At 42.6% G+C, this 18899-nt stretch overlaps 1 protein-coding gene across 1 annotated transcript in view; it reads right to left on the reverse strand.

Annotated features, from left to right (window-relative positions):
- LOC126179316 (acid sphingomyelinase-like phosphodiesterase 3a) overlaps positions 1-18899 on the reverse strand; it is a 1154906-nt gene that overhangs the window by 678802 nt on the left and 457205 nt on the right. The window contains exon 2 of the mRNA XM_049924599.1: positions 2598-2670. The gene's annotated coding sequence lies outside the window, so the exon portion shown is untranslated. The remainder of the gene's footprint in view (positions 1-2597; positions 2671-18899) is intronic.

Below are 18899 nucleotides of genomic sequence, written 5' to 3' on the forward strand. Positions count from 1 at the left end.
AGACAAATAAATGGTATTGGGCTACATTTGATCCCGTAACTGACATATAAACGTAATTCGAACTATATTTTTACAATTACTACAGGAAAATTTGACGAACGTTTTGAACTTTTAGGTAAAAACCACAAAGATTTTTACTTTGTACAAAAATAATATAGTTCCCGAACAGAGAAGGCTCTTTCATACTTTAATAAATAAATTCCACAGTGGCTTAAATTCTATTTTGACTTTAAACAGAACTCTTACGTAGAAGAGAACTTTTACCAATCTGCCTTACTGACTACACCCTCTAAGTAATATACATATATCGAAAAGAATCTCGCCTTCGTTCCAGGGATTTCCCTTCCAGTTCCCGAAGCATCTCCGTAGAACTTAAATTTTACGTGTTGTTCAGACCTATCGGTAACAAATCTAGCAGCACATCCCTGAATTGCTCCGATGTATAAATGCACAAAGAAGCGCTCGCCTCTGTATCACCGTACGGAGACAATTGCGTGCATCCGTGCATGCGTAGCGTGCTAAATCTGAATGACTGAGCGAAAATGCATGTCATGGTCAAGGAGGTGATGCTACAGAGTACTCCAGCCTACGTTACACTGTTATAGAAACCTCAGGGCCAACTGAGCAATCTGCTTTTTACGTACTGCATTTCGAGTGAGAGTAGGAACAGTTTGCACTTTCCGATGCACGCGAATATCGAGATTCAAAAACAGCCTACGCCTTTTACTACTTATTAGTTGTTAGCTGCGACTGTAAGAATAGTTACAGACGAAGAGATAAGCATAATAGAATTTTGCTACCTCTTCTAATAAGCATTCTTGGTAAGGACTGCGGATACAGTACTAAGGCGAAATAGTACATAAGCTATTCATTGAATTAAATTGAAGTTACTCAAAATTCGTTCAATGAATCGTACCTTGCCTCTGTTGTTTTCGACAATATGACTTGTGCGTTCGACCACCCTGAGTGAAAATTGACGTTCACAAATGTAAATAATGTAATTGACTCTGATTTCTAATCACGTATGGTTGTCTCAATCAATACCAAATAATTCAGACTTTTTACGCGTAGTACCCGCATTTCACAAGTCTTCGGCAGTTTGAAACTCTATCGATTTCGCCTTCTTGTTTTCATGTGTATCGGCCGTGAACAGCAGCTACCACCGTTACATACGAAGTGATTTATACGTGTTGTGATTACCATCGTTATTATCATTCAAACTCAAAGGATGTTCGACACAGTTTTCGCCACTGGCCTCTCACTATTGAATTTAATACCATGGGCGTGGCCATGTTGGAAATCGTCACTTCACTTACTTCCTAGTAATAGATTCCACACGCATGTACTTTCTTTTGCAGGCGTAAACATTAGTTTTACCTAAGTAAACTCGGTATCGGTGTTTAAAAGCACATGTGTGGGAAGAGCGAATATTACGAACAAAATACCCGAAACGTGAAAAATAAATAAATAATATATCAGTCAAAAATTAAGTACTGTAAACGATCCTATCGACGGTAACTTTTAGTTTTACAAGCGAGCGAAGACGGATTAAAGTAGAGTTATACGGCACACCCCCATTATTATTTATATTTTGCTTAATGAAAGTCTCATTGTAAATTTATTGTTCATGTGTAATAATTGAATGTAGTGATACTACTCAATGTTAGTTTCATTTTATGTCGAAAGTCAGTCTCAGCTATACTGCTTCTTGATATGGTGAAAGGTTCCGTGTTCTTTAAATGTACATAAACAGTCCAGTACGAACCATTTCTTCGGTGAATAAACGTTTTTTAAGTGCAATTAAAGAAGTTCATTTGAAGAGATATCCACTGTCGAGAAAAAGAATCAGAAGGGACCTTACACACAAAGCTATTGTGAAGTGCCCCAAGTAAGAGAAATGAATTAACGAAAATTATTTATTTCAGAAATGATTTAATTATTTTAATTCGTGTATCTCAGTCCCTAGTATTTATGAGTGGTTTAACTTATACGTACAGAACAGGATTTAAACTCTTACTCTTCCCTCACTTTCAAAATTTAGCAGCAGTTATAGTGAAGAACATCTATTGTGATAAGTCTCTTGCTTTCCTTTATAGAGTTAAAATTACGTACTTCTTAGAAAGTAAGGGGCAATGTATTATATGCGCACTTTCCTTATTATTATTCCAATTCCTTTATTTACTATGACATTCTGCAACGAGTTTTATAATTTAACAAATACCATTTGACGTTACTTTCTTAAAAATGTCATATCATTGCGTTGCGCCTATTTCAAACAAAGTTTTCAGTAATTAAGATTATACCAACTGTTGTACGGCTGATACCCTCGTAGTAAGATCGTAAAGAGCTACGAAAAACAGAATATAAATTCATAATAGTCTAGGGCCATTACGGATATCTTTTCGGTGTACTTTTCACTGTGGTACTGTTCAGTGAAGCTTATGTAAGCCGTTGGTAGTACAGTAAAGGAAAAAAGTGGCTAATTGAAACCCAGTGGTGGCCGTATATGGCTGAGTGCCAGGCTGGCTACTCATGCAAGAATACTGAATTAATCATCTAGACTGCTAACAGCAGACGTAATTCGAGTTACTACTCACCTTAGTCTCTGGAGAACTATCAGAAGGGATCGGATCCAGTGCAGTCGCAGACCAGGTTACAGGAGCTCATGGAACTGAAATCACAAAGAGAAAACTATATTACTTAACGTAGTAACTAAAAACGCTAACTCATTTAATATTACGGAACAAATGAAGCAGTCTGCGGAACTAAAAGCATATTCTGAAAACCTATACCGTTAGCAGGAGTTGTGAAGCGCTGATGGAGACACGGCGGCGCCGTTCGCGTTTCTGCCAGCCCCAGCGCCGCGTTCTGTTAAGGCTAATCATAATCAACGCTCCATTCAGCCACGTGGGGTAATCACTGCCTTTCTGTGACGTCTGGCCGCATTTGTACTTCGCGTGTACCGAAGCGCCGCTAGTGCTCAGCAATTCAAAATGAGCGAACAAAGCGCGGCAGACATGCCGCACCATTTCTATATTTGGATTTGTCATCATATTGATTTGGTAGCAAAGCTTCAATGTATTTTGCCCAGCATTCTGCCCATCAAAGCTAAATTACACACTCACGCACATGTAAATACACACACTGCTGTGCAAAACTCAAGGACGAGACATACAGTATTACACACATAAAGTATTGCAGACTCTGCGGGAGGGAATTAAAGTGAGCGAGGAGGTTGCTAGAGGTCTCCCTGTCGAGCACAGAAAGTTGGACGTGAAATGGCGTGACGTCAGCGTGATTACAAGCCAAATGTGGCTGGCCCCGCAAAACGAGGCTGGCAGAAGAAAGTGTATGTCAACCAGTGAGCAGTTACAGTGCACTGCGGTGGTGTTCATCATTACAACACGGCCCAGAGACAACATTCACTTGGGCAAAAGTCAACGGGAAACTCGAAGGGCGAAGTGTGACGAGTATATCCCAGGAGACCGGTTTCGCTCACAGTATTGTTCCAAGTTGAAGGGGGAACGTTTCGAACCACAGACACCGCTTCCCGAAATAGAGAAGGTGGTGCACCACGGTAAACTATAGAAGCAGATAACCACTAAATTGTGCACATTAAACAGCTTATGGAACTGCAACCACTTTTGGTTTGCTCGTACCGTCTACTTTAATCACAACGGGTATAGGTTGCATTCGTGGAGTAGACGTTACCTCTCAGCTAAGCAGACGGAAGCTCAGGTAAACGCTTGGTTTGAGACGTGCAGCAGTTGCCACTGCCGCGAAGAGAGGACATGTCCAGCTCGGTAGTTGTGGCCGTGCTTGCTGGTCATGTTGCACTTGTTGTAGTAGGCAATAATGGCTGTAGTTATTTGTAGCAATGCCGTGAAAGACATTCAGCTTTTACCTTGTATTAACAGGAGAGTGGAATTGTGTTTCCTTGCCACATAAACTTGAGGCCACAAAGGATTTGCTGAAGCCGCTATTCCGACGAGCTCGTGAGACTACGTTGCAAAGCATATTTCTCATGGGCCTAGCACCTTCATTAGTCTCATTTCTCTTGCTAATCATCGAGAGAGAAAGCGCGCTCTGGCCGAGTTACGGTTATGAGTTCGTAATTAATTGGCAATACCGTAACTTCTTTGTAGACTGGTAATTCAACACTGCAATGGACATTCTTGTTTGCCCTCCATACTCTCCATAATCTATAAATTCTCTTTCTTTGTCTTCTAGGTGCTTTTGCTAATCACGATTGAAGATTAAGTAGAGTGTACGTCAGAAACACGTGGTCCCGTATTTGTAAGCTTTCAGCTGTTGGCTGCGTATGCTGTCATTATGGTGTGTAGTACGAATTCCCATTCTATTGCCTTTAATATGCAGAGCTCGAGCATATTGTTTTCCCTTCCTACCTAATGTTACCCAAGATGGTATGCTGCACGTAGTTCTTCTCATCGTGTACGAACTTTTGCGTTTGATCGATGAGAGGATACGGAACAAAAGAGGTCTAATGAACAGATGTACGGAAATGAATGGTTTCCATGCTAGAGACCATTTATTCAGTCGTATATTGTTACAGATACTGCGGTCTAAAACGAGCTGTACCATGCAACCACAGTTACAGTATGTGTTTAAAATGGTTTTCATGTGCCTCAAATCATGCATGTAAGCGCCGTAACATATTCTATCTCACATGTTCACATCCGAACTGTGCTGAAAAAAAAAGTGTAATTATATGGCTCCAGCTCAGATGGTAAGGTAATTATTTTATTAGTTCATGAGACGTAAGGTAGGTTCACAGAGCGATTATCTGGCACATTCTATCATATGTCAAGCATGGGAGTCATCACATTTCAGGGTATAACTGAATGTCATTAACAGCCAGTTCAATACTTCCATTTCTTTCAGATAATGACGTTCGTTTATTACAGATCAGGACTTACACAAAAATTATCGTCTATCGATGCATCAAAAATTAACATCTATCGATGCATTTTTCAAAATAAGAGATTTCAGATTCACTAATTTTCACGTGTAAATGCAAATTCAGTCTAAAAATGCGTCATTTCATCGTTTGCTTTTAGATAACTTTCAACTCTGATCAGACAGCTGAGCAACCTTTATGGATCTCTCGTCCGTCAATGTCATGAGACGCTTTCCTTCTTTCTAATCATGGACGAAATCTGTAACGGAAATTATGCACCTATTGCACCGGAGGATGGCCTACAGCTGTACGCAACGTGAGTGCATGACGCGGCGATATATGGGCATAATTCACAACGCGGCATTTTTCACAGTCTCGATAGGACGATGCAACATTTCAGTAGATGTGGAAATCTACCTGAAAGTTTCATGGCTGCACTCATCACCTGTGCTGGCGCCTACTATGCGATGAGCTCTGTTGAGCCTTTAACTTTATTTGTATTTAATTTTATCTGTAATTCACTGTTGTGGACGTGGCTATTAAATGCGCAGGGGTGTGATAACCTACGACTTGAATCACAATTATGATAGACAATGCGTTTCTGTCCATTCGTGTCAATGTCGTTTTTGTTGTTGTCTTCAGTCCAGAGGCTGGTTTGATGTAGCTATCAACGGTACTCTATTTTGTGCTAGCCACCTAATTTCCGAATAACCACTGTAGCTTCCATCTATTTTAAACCTGCTTACTGTGTTTGTCTGTTGGTCTCCCTCCACAGTTTTATCCCCCACATTTTCCTCCCGTACTTAACTGACGGCTCCTTAATGTCTCAGAACGAGTCCTACCCCAGATCCCCTCATTTGTGCCACAAAATTTCTTTTCTCTTAAGTTCAGTACCTCCTCATTAGTTACGGGGGCTTCCCATCTACCGTCCGTGTTCTTACGGACCTTATTCCGTCCGCCGCCACCAGCCCTCATCATGGTGTTATGGCTGAAGATGGCGTAAATTATAGATCGAAAGCGGAGCCGGCCGCAGAGGCCGAGCGGTTCTAGGCACTTCAGTCCGGAACCGCGCTGCTGCTACGGTCGCAGGTTCGAATCCTGCCTCGGGCATGGATGTATGTGCTGTCCTTAGGTTAGTTAGGTTTAAGTAGTCCTAAGTCTAGGGGACTGATGACCTCAGGTGTTAAGTCCCATAGTTCTTAGAGCCATTTGGACTATTTTTGGATCGAAAGCGGCTGGCAGCCATAATAATAATCATCTGCTGCGATCGAGGCTGTTTTACTGAGTTTTAATATTATGGTAAGGCAGAGATTTGGAACCAGATTTTAAAATATAAGGCATATCCAGGCCAGATGAGGACTCCGACTATTACTGATTGTGGACGGTAGACTGAAACTGAAAAGTTTGAGAACGGTAGAGAATTACGATGGACTCGTGCTAAAGAGAGGTTGTTCAGACTTTAAAAGGGACATTAGAGAACGATTTACTTAAAGAAGGGAAAGTAATACAGTACAATACGAATAGATAGCTTTGAAAGATGTAGTAGTGATGGCAACAGCACACAGGTAAAGAGGCAAGGCCTAGTAGAAATCACTGGACATCATGGAAAATTTTGATTTTAGTTGATAAAAACAGAGAATATAAAAATGGAGCAAATTAAACAGGGGAAATGGAATACAAGCATCTAAAAAATAAGAAGTGTAGAATAACTAAACTGGAATGGCCAGAGGAAGAAAGTAACTCTATAGAAACATTCATAACTAGGAGATAGAGACTGCCTACAGAAATGCTAAAGAGGTCCTTGAAAAGAGAAGGAACTGTATGATTATTAGCAGCTCAGATGGGAAATCAGTACCAAGCAGAGAAGGAGAAACTGAAAGGTGGAAAGAACTGACAGAGGTTTTATAGAAAGGTAATGAACGTGAAGGTAAGGAAGCACAGGAAGATGAAACATGAGATTTGCTTCTGCGAGAGAAATTTGACAGATCACTGAAAAAGGTAATCTGGAGAAAGGGTACTTGAGTTGACGACATTCCCTCAGAAACGCTGATATCCCTGGGAAACCTAGCCTGAGAAAATTACTCCACCTACTGTGCAAGATATGGGAAATCCCTCAGAATTTAAGGAGATTGTAATAACTCCTATTCCAAAGATATTAGGTGCTGACAGTTGTGAATATCAACGAACTGTAAGTTTAATAATTCACGATGGCAATGTACTGACAGGAAGTATTTACAGAAGAATGGAAACACTGTTAGCATCGACATCGACGAATATCAATGTGTTTTCTGGGGAAATACTGGAATACATAAAGCAGTACCAACCTTATGACTTACCTTTGGCTAAAGGTCAAGGAAATGAAATGATCGTATGACATTTATTGGCCGGGATATCCCCTTCGGGGTTCGGTGGCGACTTGTTTGTGAATAATGATGAAGGACGCACAACAACCAGCCTCCTGCCGGGAATCGAAACCGGGCCCCCTTGCGTGGTAGGCAGTAACGCTACCGCTGCACTAAGGAGGCGGACTATTGGTCAAGGAAAGGCAATGCTGTGTTCGTAGCATTTGTAAACTTAGAGAAAACTTTTGACAATATTCACTGGTATACACTGCTTGAAAACCTGAAGGTAGTGTAGGTTAAATACAGGGAGCGAAAGGTTATATACACTTTGTGCAAGAACCAGACGGGAATTACAAGAGTCGAAGAGCATGAAAACGGAGCAGAGGTTGAGAAGGGAGTGAGACAGGGCTGTGGCCTATCCCTGATGTTATTCAATCTGTACATTGTGCAAACAGTAAAGGAAACCAAAGAAAAATTTCAAGGAATTTAATTTTAGGTAGAATTAATATAAAATTCGAAGTTATCAACGACACTGAAAATCTGTCAGTGATACCAAAGAACCCGGAAGTGCAGTTGAACGGAATGGACAGTGTTTTGAAAGGAGGATGAATACCAACAAAAGCAAAATAAGTCGTGGAATATAGACGAATTAAATCAGGCGATGCTGAGCGAATTAGATTAGGAAATGAGACGCTGAAAGTGTTTGATAAGTTTTGCTATTTGGTCAATAAAATTTTATGATGGTCCAAATATGGCGGGCACAAAATTAACACTAGTCATTGAAACAACACGACTTCTGAAAAAGGGAAATTTTTTGACATAGAACATAAATTTAAGTGTTTGAAAGTCTTTCCAGAAGGTATCTGTCTGGAATTTAGCCAAGTACGGGTGTGAAACGTTGGCGATAAGCAGTTCAGAAAGGACGAAATCAGAAGCTTTTGAAATGTGATGTTACAGAAGAAACCTGAAGATCAGATGGATAAAGGGCGTCTAAGGCATCATTTGACTAAAAGGGGAACACATTTTGAAACTCAAGAACTCGTCAGTTTAGTATTGGAGGGTGGTATGGGAGAGGAGGAGGGGTGGTGTAAAAATTTTAGAGACAGACCAAGAACAAATACAGCAAGCAGTTACAAATGGATGTGGGTTGCAGTAATGATTGGGTCCTCGACATTGCCATTAAATGCAACTCCTGAGTGCGTTGGAAGAATATTAATGTATTGTTCATTGACCGTTATTTAATTTGTTACATATCCTTTGACGATAGAGGAACAAAGAGCAATTGGATCAAAAACTTTCAGATGTTGCATTAATCTGCCAAGACAATTTGGAAAAAATTATTTATCTAAGTGTTCTTATGCACTCAGTCATTTCGTTCTACCTTGGAGATATCACCACCAATGAAAAAGAAGACCTCCAACAGGTGTAGAAAACGGGCACATCACTTATATTCTCAATACTGAAGTCAACCATAGTTCGAGCTATGAGTTACGTAACAGCGCAAAGGGGAAATATTAGAAATTGTGAAAACCTAAAATGCAAGAAACTGAAAACTTTTCAGACAAAAACTTTCCAAGAAACTGCAGTGGTCATGATGAATCGACACATCCTGATGTATGGGCTAAAATGAACTCTCAGTACCTTCTACAGTGCCAGAAGGCGATAATGAATGTCTTTTCTGCGAGGGAAAATTGAAAGAGCACTATCAAGGTCCCATCTGGGTGCAATATTTGTCTTGTTTTATATGGGTCTACCTATATTTTACTGGCACAGAAAAGGAAAATTGTATTTATGATGTCTGCAAATAAAATAAGCTAAGCTGCAAAACTGAGTTGTGATTTGGATTGTACATAATGTATTGTCCAAGTCTCACTATAAATTTTTTTGACAAATGTTATTTGTTTTCTACATTTTGAACCCTCTACCCTTATTACCTAATTATTCAATGTTACCCTTCATCTCGCTACTTTTTATTTCATTCCTTTTTTTATAAGGAGAATTTTTGCAAATTAATTTTTTCACAATACTCGCAGTGCAAAGCCGCGCGTGGTAGCCGCGTGATCTGAGGCTCCTTGTCACGGTCAGCGTGGCTCCATCCGTCGATGGTTCGAGTCCTCCCTCGGGCATGGGTGTGTGCGTTGTCCTTTGCGTAAGTTAGTCTCAAATACAGTAAGCAGTGTGTAAGCTTAGGGAGCGATGACGTCAGCAGTATGGTCCCATAAGACCTTACCACAAATTTCCAAAAAAATTTCAGAGTGAAAAAATCTTGTAAACATGAGCTCTAAAATGCAATCCCTTAGGAGTGATGAGAAATCCTTCACCTTCGCCTCTGTAAAATACATTTCTTCTACTGAACATGTTCTCTCAGTTCTCAAGATATACATTTTAGAACCCATGCTTACCATATAATTTTTTTCTTGTTTTGGTCCATGCTACCCCCTCCAAAAGAATAGAAAGCAAAGAGCTTGTAGTAGAAGAGATTTTTTTTTCATGCTATCGAAGATGAAGAAGTGCTCATACCTCTTAAGATATACATTTTGGACCCAACGTTAGCAGACATCTTTTTTTTTTTTTTTTTTTTTTTTTGCTTCGGATGATCATTCATGACATACTCGTGAATATTAATCATTCCTCCTCAGACCATATAAAGTGTATCACAGTAAATTATTGTTTCTAGGTATCTAATTTTAAGGTTTTGTGCATTTAAAGCATTCCTGTATTAAAATATGCTCAGAGATATGAATGGTATTTCACGTTATCTATGTCTCGTACATCCAGCCAACTAAAAGCTGAAAAATTTTGTAGTACTTTTTTCCTAAACTCTGAGGCAGGAGTGATCAGGAAAAGACCACTTATGAAGAATGTACTAATTAGAGTTCCGTCAGTTTATAGTAGTTCATTGCAGGAAACGTGTTTTAAGCGAATATTGACTAGAACAACGCCATGTAGGTCTCAGTCTTCGTGCGGTAAATTCTTATGTGCACGTTAATTGTACTGGGGTCGTAGACACACTCTCACTAGCCAAAAGGAAGACGACAAGACACGAGAGGCAGCGGTAGGTAACGGCATGTCGTAAGGTGGAAACTCATAAGAATTTTTTCTTTGTAGCTGCGAGTAACAGCCTAGCTACACAGCCGACGTCATAGTGAGCAGGGCGACAATCTCTAGAAAGCCACCAATACCCCGGAAGCGAAACCGCAAGTTCAGCAATCTTTACGGGTAACAAAATTTGTAGCGCGCTGGGTGCCATCGGCCGGCGTAACGTTTGTCGGCGTCGTTTTATGGACGCTAAAGCGGGCAGCGATCTGCAGGGTCCTTCCCTTCGCACGGCAGGTGGCGGAGATAGAGGCTGCCTGAATGGCTCATCAAAAGTTGAGCCAACGCCGCGTTCTTGCGTTCGAAGAGGTAGTTTGCTTTGTTTGTCATGTTCTGCACAGTAGACGTTGATCGGGTGGCACGCGTAACGAGTTTTACGTCAGACAACGTGCTGAACTGATATGCCACAGAATCAAAATCTCGTTCCCATTCTTACCAAGAAACGCATATTGCTTTAGAAAAGTCTTATTCCTGTGGTGCGCGGTAAAATTTAGTTAACACAATGTTTGGACCCTTGTGAAATATTTCTGCTGTCATTTTATCTGCGAGTTCTGTATTGTTACAGATTCTTATTACGTTAGCAGTACTATAGCATTCTGTATTAGAATTTCTAGTTTCTTAAGCGAAACTCGTGGCGTCTCCATCACCCTAGACATTCGCCTCGTTTATAACGAGAAAATGAAATTTCCTTTTATCATTTATTATTTCCAGTTTGTTTTCGGCAGCAAATGCTATCATAGAATCCTACTACTGTTTGCACCATATCATTTCACTATCTTCACAATGTTTTTTAAAACATAACTTGTTCGACAGTTTTCTTATTCAGTTGTAATTTGTTTCAGTAGTTCTGCAGCAGTACCGTATCACTGAACGTTGTCAGTCTCAGGTCCACTACGGTCGCTTCTATGCTCTATTCTGACACAAATGACGCTGAGTTGGCGTCCCGTTCCAGAAAGTTTAGCGTCCTGGGGTCACATACTATGTTTTCACTGACTTTCAGCACATGGTTATAAATGATTCGTGCATATAATTTCCGTTTCGAGGGTGCTTTTCCATTTCAGATCTGGATGAGTTCATGGTGGATTTGCTTACTTACACTTATGTTTTATTTATTCGTCGATTAATAGAAGTGGGAAATGACGTTGACTGTTTACGACGAAATGGTCACGTTGTAGTATACTGTTGGTGAATTAGAAGAATATGGCACCCTTCTTCAGGGTGTCGCAAACCAATTACAAATATTCAACGATATGTCAGGAACAATAAACCGAAGCAAAAATGTCTAGTAAATAAGGGCTCTAAAAAGCATAGCTAAGAGCTATACGCACTTGCTCATCTCCTATTCTGTGAAAGACATTTCTTCCGCTGAATAAGTGTTTTAACTATTATGTTATGCGTCTGTATCGAATGATCGTCCCTGTCATATCCCTGTATATGGACCATTCCTCGTGTATACACTCTAAGAGAGAGAGAGAGAAACAACGCACCACGAACTATATGTATGAATAGGACGGAAATCGGAAGATAAGATGTACATACACAGAAAATCGAATGATTACAATTTCACAAAAAAATTGATGAGGTATTAAAGAGAAAGGGCTTGACAAGTTGAGCATGTCAGTAACGCGTTGGTCCACCTCTGGCCCTTATAGAAGCAGTTATTCGGCCTGGCATTGATTGAGAGAGTTGTTGAAATAGGTGCTAGATTCTGTCGAATTGGCGGGTGAGATCGTCAAAATTCCGAGCTGGCTGGAGGGCACTGCCCATAGTGCTCCACATGTTCTCAAGTGGAGAGAGATCCGGCGAGCTTGCTGGAGAAGATAGAGATTGACAAGCACGAAGACTAAAAGTGGAAGTTCTCGTCGTGTGCGGGCAGGCATTACCTTGCTGAAATACACTCCTGGAAATGGAAAAAAGAACACATTGACACCGGTGTGTCAGACTCACCATACTTGCTCCGGACACTGCGAGAGGGCTGTACAAGCAATGATCACACGCACGGCACAGCGGACACACCAGGAACCGCGGTGTTGGCCGTCGAATGGCGCTAGCTGCGCAGCATTTGTGCACCGCTGCCGTCAGTGTCAGCCAGTTTGCCGTGGCATACGGAGCTCCATCGCAGTCTTTAACACTGTAGCATGCCGCGACAGCGTGGACGTGAACCGTATGTGCAGTTGACGGACTTTGAGCGAGGGCATATAGTGGGCATGCGGGAGGCCGGGTGGACGTACCGCCGAATTGCTCAACACGTGGGGCGTGAGGTCTCCACAGTACATCGATGTTGTCGCCAGTGGTCGGCGGAAGGTGCACGTGCCCGTCGACCTGGGACCGGACCGCAGCGACGCACGGATGCACGCCAAGACCGTAGGATCCTACGCAGTGCCGTAGGGGACCGCACCGCCACTTCCCAGCAATTTAGAGACACTATTGCTCCTGGGGTATCGGCGAGGACCATTCGCAACCGTCTCCATGAAGCTGGGCTACGGTCCCGCACACCGTTAGGCCGTCTTCCGCTCACGCCCCAACATCGTGCAGCCCGCCTCCAGTGGTGTCGCGACAGGCGTGAATGGAGGGACGAATGGAGACGTGTCGTCTTCAGCGATGAGAGTCGCTTCTGCCTTGGTGCCAATGATGGTCGTATGCGTGTTTGGCGCCGTGCAGGTGAGCGCCACAATCAGGACTGCATACGACCGAAGCACACAGGGCCAACACCCGGCATCATGGTGTGGGGAGCGATCTCCTACACTGGCTGTACACCACTGGTGATCGTCGAGGGGACACTGAATAGTGCACGGTACATCCAAACCGTCATCGAACCCATCGTTCTACCATTCCTAGACCGGCAAGGGAACTTGCTGTTCCAACAGGACAATGCACGTCCGCATGTATCCCGTGCCACCCAACGTGCTCTAGAAGGTGTAAGTCAACTACCCTGGCCAGCAAGATCTCCGGATCTGTCCCCCATTGAGCATGTTTGGGACTGGATGAAGCGTCGTCTCACGCGGTCTGCACGTCCAGCACGAACGCTGGTCCAACTGAGGCGCCAGGTGGAAATGGCATGGCAAGCCGTTCCACAGGACTACATCCAGCATCTCTACGATCGTCTCCATGGGAGAATAGCAACCTGCATTGCTGCGAAAGGTGGATATACACTGTACTAGTGCCGACATTGTGCATGCTCTGTTGCCTGTGTCTATGTGCCTGTGGTTCTGTCAGTGTGATCATGTGATGTATCTGACCCCAGGAATGTGTCAATAAAGTTTCCCCTTCCTGGGACAATGACTTCACGGTGTTCTTATTTCAATTTCCAGGAGTGTATAATCTCAGAGTAGTTTGCCACAGGAACAAGAGACTGGGGCGTAGAATATCGTCGACGTATCACGTTGCTATGAGTATGCCGTGGATGACAACCAAAGGGATCCTGTACGAAAAGAAGTGGCACCCCAGCCATGGCCTTATAGCGGGCGACAGTCAGGTTGGCATGCCACCGTTGTCTGGGCCCTGTCCAGACACATATTCGACCTGAAATGTCATTGGCTGGAGTATAACTGTCTTCAAGTGATCCCTGATGACCAGCGAAAACGTGTCTGCAGACGCGCTGGACAGGGCTGTGGTATCAACCTTTCGCCTGCCATGAGGTCTCATAGCCAGGCGTGATGCTCTGGAGTGCCACTTCATTTCATAGCAGGACAACTTTCGTTGTCATAGGCGCCACCCTTACAACAGAGCGGTGCGTCGACGATATTCTACGCCTCGTTTCATTGCCCTTCATGGCAAACCAACTCGGGCTTACATTTCAGCATGAGAATGTGTGGCCTCACGTGGCGAGAGGTTATACTGCTTGTCTTCGCGGTTGCCAAATTCTACGTAGACCACGAGGATCCCTCCCCAGTTGGGGATGTTTGGAGCGTTAAGGGCGGGGCTCGTGTTTTCGACGTTCTAACGCTCCAGTTCCACAGCGTTTGGCCCAATGTCGCACACAAGGACATCCAGCAATTCCGTTTGTCAATGTCAAGCCGAATAACTGCTTGCATAAGAGGCAGGGGTGGATCAACGCGCTTATTGACTTGCTCAATTTGTGAAGCTCTTTCTTTTGAGTACATGATCCAATTTTCTGAAATTGTAATCATTTGTTTCTCTGTATGTGTACCTTTACGTCTCCCGATTTCCATTCGCATAATTTCTTCCTGTAGTGTCTTCTTATTTTTTGATTTTTTTTTTTGGACAGTATTTACGAATGTCACATAAACGGTTCATACTGACTCAAATAGGAAACATAATAATATAAATAATAATATTAATAATGATGTTTGTGAGCTTAGGAAAAGAATAGGCCAACTAAGTGTAATATATCGGAGGGCGAAATATTGACCAGTGCCGAAAGCAGTAAGTAACGCTTTTTAATAAAGTTTGCAGAGCAGCGGATGGTGTGATTTGTCATTCACTAGAGAACACGTTACGTTTTGTGGTCAGTGGTTTGCAGGGAGTCCTTGTAAAGCATACTATTAGCGCCTGCCGAGATGAAGCTCCAGAGCAGGAACCGCTGGCGACGCCTGCCCGCCGAACGTAATCCCGGCTTACCCGCACGCAGCCAGTGGTCCGCGGCCGGTAATGGCGGCTGCATAATTCAACGAGAGCGCCCTGCCCGTCGCGTGCCCGGGGCCCAAGAATGAGTAAAGAGCGGCCGCGGCCGCGACCGCCGCCTACTGCCGCCAGTAATGGACTGCGCGCTTCCCTGCCGCCGCCTGCACAGTGGTGCACCCGCCGTCACCAGCGGGGTCGCCCTCCCCGGGGTTACCAAACATTTACCACGAGGGCGAATTTCTGGCTGCTGTACTGGGAAAAGGCCACCGCCGGGTGCCAACACTACATAATTTTTTTTAAAATTTTTTATTTATCTTTCTCTTCCTCAGTCGTCTGATTGGTCTGATGCGGCCCACCACTTCCTCTCCTGCGCCAACGTCTCATCTCAGAGTAGCACTTACTGCCGACGTCCATATTTATTTTTTTGCATTCTAGTCTGTCTTGTCTGCAGCTCCCTGTGGTATCAATAATTAGGTTAAGTCATAACACACATACTATCATCCTTTCCCTTATTCTCCTCAAAGCTTCCGCGTGTCCCGCTCCTCACCGAAACTGCGTAGAACATCCTGTCTTCTTATCTCATCAGTCCACCTAATTTTCAACATCGTCCTATAGCATCACTTTTAAAAGTAAAGTTGTACGGTGCGAGTGGCTGGAAGACCCCAAATTTAAGGTTCAGCCGCTTAAGTGGAAAGTTTTCTCTCATCCTTCGCGCACGTAGGCACTTTTTTCTTCGCGAATTATGGACTGTGTGAATGTGTCTGTTAAGTTTATGTGCTGTAATTGGTATGTCTATGTGGTGTATCCTCATGTTCGCGTTGCAGATGATGACAGAAGGGAAAGGGTGGAACCCAATGCCGGCACGTAGCCTATTACTCTCGGAAAAGTACCAAGGGCACCGCCGACCTCAACTCCCCCATCCGACTGGAGGGTCACTATCAACAGTGTCACACTCACTCACTTCAGGAGAACGACGTAGAGGGTTGTAACTCAGGACATTGCCCCAGAGACTGATGTTCAGAAAATTCACGCCAACACCTCTCCTCCTCTTGCCGGCCAAATACAGGCTGTGAAAATTTCTTTAACCACTAGGATTCGAACCGGTTTCCCTCCAAGTAGAGGCATGCGTTAGCGGTTTCGGCTACGGAGGTACGTTCTTCGAAACAATACCTTGCTCTAAATGTTCACTAAGACGCTTCTTACGCAATTTAACAAAGATTTTTTATGCTAGAAGACCTCTTTTGTACAGAAATGCCTGTTTGGCTGTGCTTGTCTGCTTTCTGTCAATCCCTGGATTCGTTCATCATTCTTTATTTTACTTGCAACCCAGCGGAATTCCTTCGTTTCGTATTCTTTAAGATCCCGAATTTTGTTAAGCTTATCACTAATCTCGTTTATGGTACTGATTATTACTGTTTTCTTCCATCAGTTTACTCTCAGTCCACATTCTATTCTCATTAGACCGTTCATGCCATTCAAAAGACGGTACTATTCATCCTCACTCTCGCTGAGAATGGTAATGTTATTAATGAATGATGCCTTTGATATCCTTCCACCTACAATTTTAATTCTATTTAATTTCCTTGTCTTACAGATGATATTCCCTTTCGAACGTCTATATAAAGATATGGATTAGTTTACTTTTACTAAAATTTTAGATATTCATCAATTAATAAAAGTGTGAGGTCGAATGTTTATGTAGAAATGGTCACGCTAAAATGTGCTGTTGGTCAGTTGGAAGAATGTTACCCTGCTTTAGGCTATCCCAGAAGTCTTGGTCAACATCGGTGATACGATAGGAACAATCATTTGATGTAAAAATACCTAGTAAACATAGTCTCTAAAACGCTTGTGTTGAGAGCTATAAGCACTTAATCATGTCCCATACTGTAAAACACATCTCTTCTACTGAAGAAGTGCTCATGGCTGTTACGTTATGCGTTTGCTTCGAAAGATCGTTCCTGTCATATCCCTGAATATGGACGTTACCCTTGTATACACTTTAAGACAGAAAAAAAGGCACTACGAAGGAATTATCCGAATTGGACGGAAATCGCTAGATGTGATATACATGTAAAGACAAAGAAATAATTACAATTTCAGAAAAAAATAGGTGACTTCCCAAGATAAAGAAATTCACAAATAGAGCAAGTCAATAGTGCGTTAGTCGATCTCTGGCCCTTATGCAAGCAGTTATTCGGCATAGCATTGATTAGTGGAGTTATTGGATGTCCTCATGAGGGACATTGTGCCAGATTCTGTCCAGTTAGCGCGTTAGCTCGTCCAGATTCCCAGATACCTGGAGGGCCCTGCCTACGGATACACGGATACTGGAATACACAGTAGGGGTAACGGGATGTATGTGCAGTAAGAAGTCGCGCCACTGACGTCAGAGTAAATCCAGCCAGCGTCCAATAGATCGCAATTGCCATAACGAATTGTGTTTACGGGCGATAACAAGGTCATTTACTATAGTGTGATTGTTTATTAGTGACTGACGATTGAGAACAGAGTTACGCAATAATTATCGGTATATTGCGGGATTTTTAGAGTGAAATAGGTTTGTTACGTGAAAGCCAGTTGTACTAACTACAGAAGACAGGTGAGTGATGAATTAAGATGCATTTATTCCCTTAGAGCAATGAGACGAAGCGAAAATAGATAATTACTTGTAAAAGTGGAGATACGTTTTTCGTCGAAAATGCCCTTGTGTGCTCAATGTATTTTTCTGATTTGGATCAAGAACGGATTTAAAAAGTGAACTCTTGAATATTCCCTCGAAATGATAGTCGAAGACTGATGTTCTTTCAGCTCTATATGTACTATCCTCCCGCGCTGATTTAAGAAGTAGTGAAAAGCCTAATAATGAGAGAAATATTCGAGCACAAAAATGAAGCCATTGCCGTTCCCCAACCGTTTGGCGGCGTGAGGTCGGCAGGAACTAGTCTTCAGACGATGATGATGATGACAGTGAGCGCCTAAGTCTTTGCCCCATTTCATTTTACCCTCCACCGTGTTGCCCGCTACGTAAGGACGTAACAGCCCTGTTGGAGACAGCGTTGAATATGAGCAGCGCTGGCCCTTGGGGTGGAACGTGGTGTCGTAGACGTTAAACGAGAGCTGGTCTTGGGATATTCTTGGCTTATCCGCTGTGCTGGAAATATTGAGCGAACCTTGGAGACACACCACAACAACAGAGAGCCAGCCATTCAAACATAGCTGACTACGGAAGTTTCTGATGTCTGGAGATAAGACTTAAGATAATATGAATTGGGAATAAAGTGAACAAGTAATTCACTGTAATGTGCAGGTAGTCTACAAAACAGTTTTCATGCAAAACATTTTGTGGTCCGTATAAAGATGGTGCTTGACTGTATGGAGTGTATATCAGGCTCTAAGCTCGTGGCTTGTGTGGCCACGGGCATATTCTTCAAATTGTTTCTCGGTAGGAGACCGCGTCAGTTGGAAACTTCTTAGTTCATTATTACAAATTACCCTCAACATGCTATGCAAAACTTCAGCTCTTGGGAGATAAGAAACGTTTAAAATAGTGGGAGGTTTCCTTGGCAGATTATAACGTAACAAAAATGATAGAGAGCTTCATTTGGTAGATTCCAGAAGTAAGATGTCAAACATATTGCGAAAATCTACATTGAGAATCTGAGTGGCCAGAAAATGGGGTCTATGTCACCCTTGTAAAGGCCATGAAAATGTAACTAAATAATAGCTTCATTCGTAAGTCGAATGGCACTAGGTCTTAATACAATGAAGCGGTGCTCGTCTCAATAATTTTTCCTCGAATTACAGGTTGAATGATCTGTATTATAAACGGCAAGTACCTTTGAAAACATTTAGATTTTTTTCATTTCTGTGATTTAAAATACCATCCATCTTTTCGTACTGTAATATAAATGGCTTATCCTTAATCGATGTTACTTTCAGCTCAGACTAGCTAATTT

Source organism: Schistocerca cancellata, chromosome 1 (genome assembly GCF_023864275.1).
Source record: "Schistocerca cancellata isolate TAMUIC-IGC-003103 chromosome 1, iqSchCanc2.1, whole genome shotgun sequence".
Lineage (NCBI taxonomy): Eukaryota > Metazoa > Arthropoda > Insecta > Orthoptera > Acrididae > Schistocerca > Schistocerca cancellata.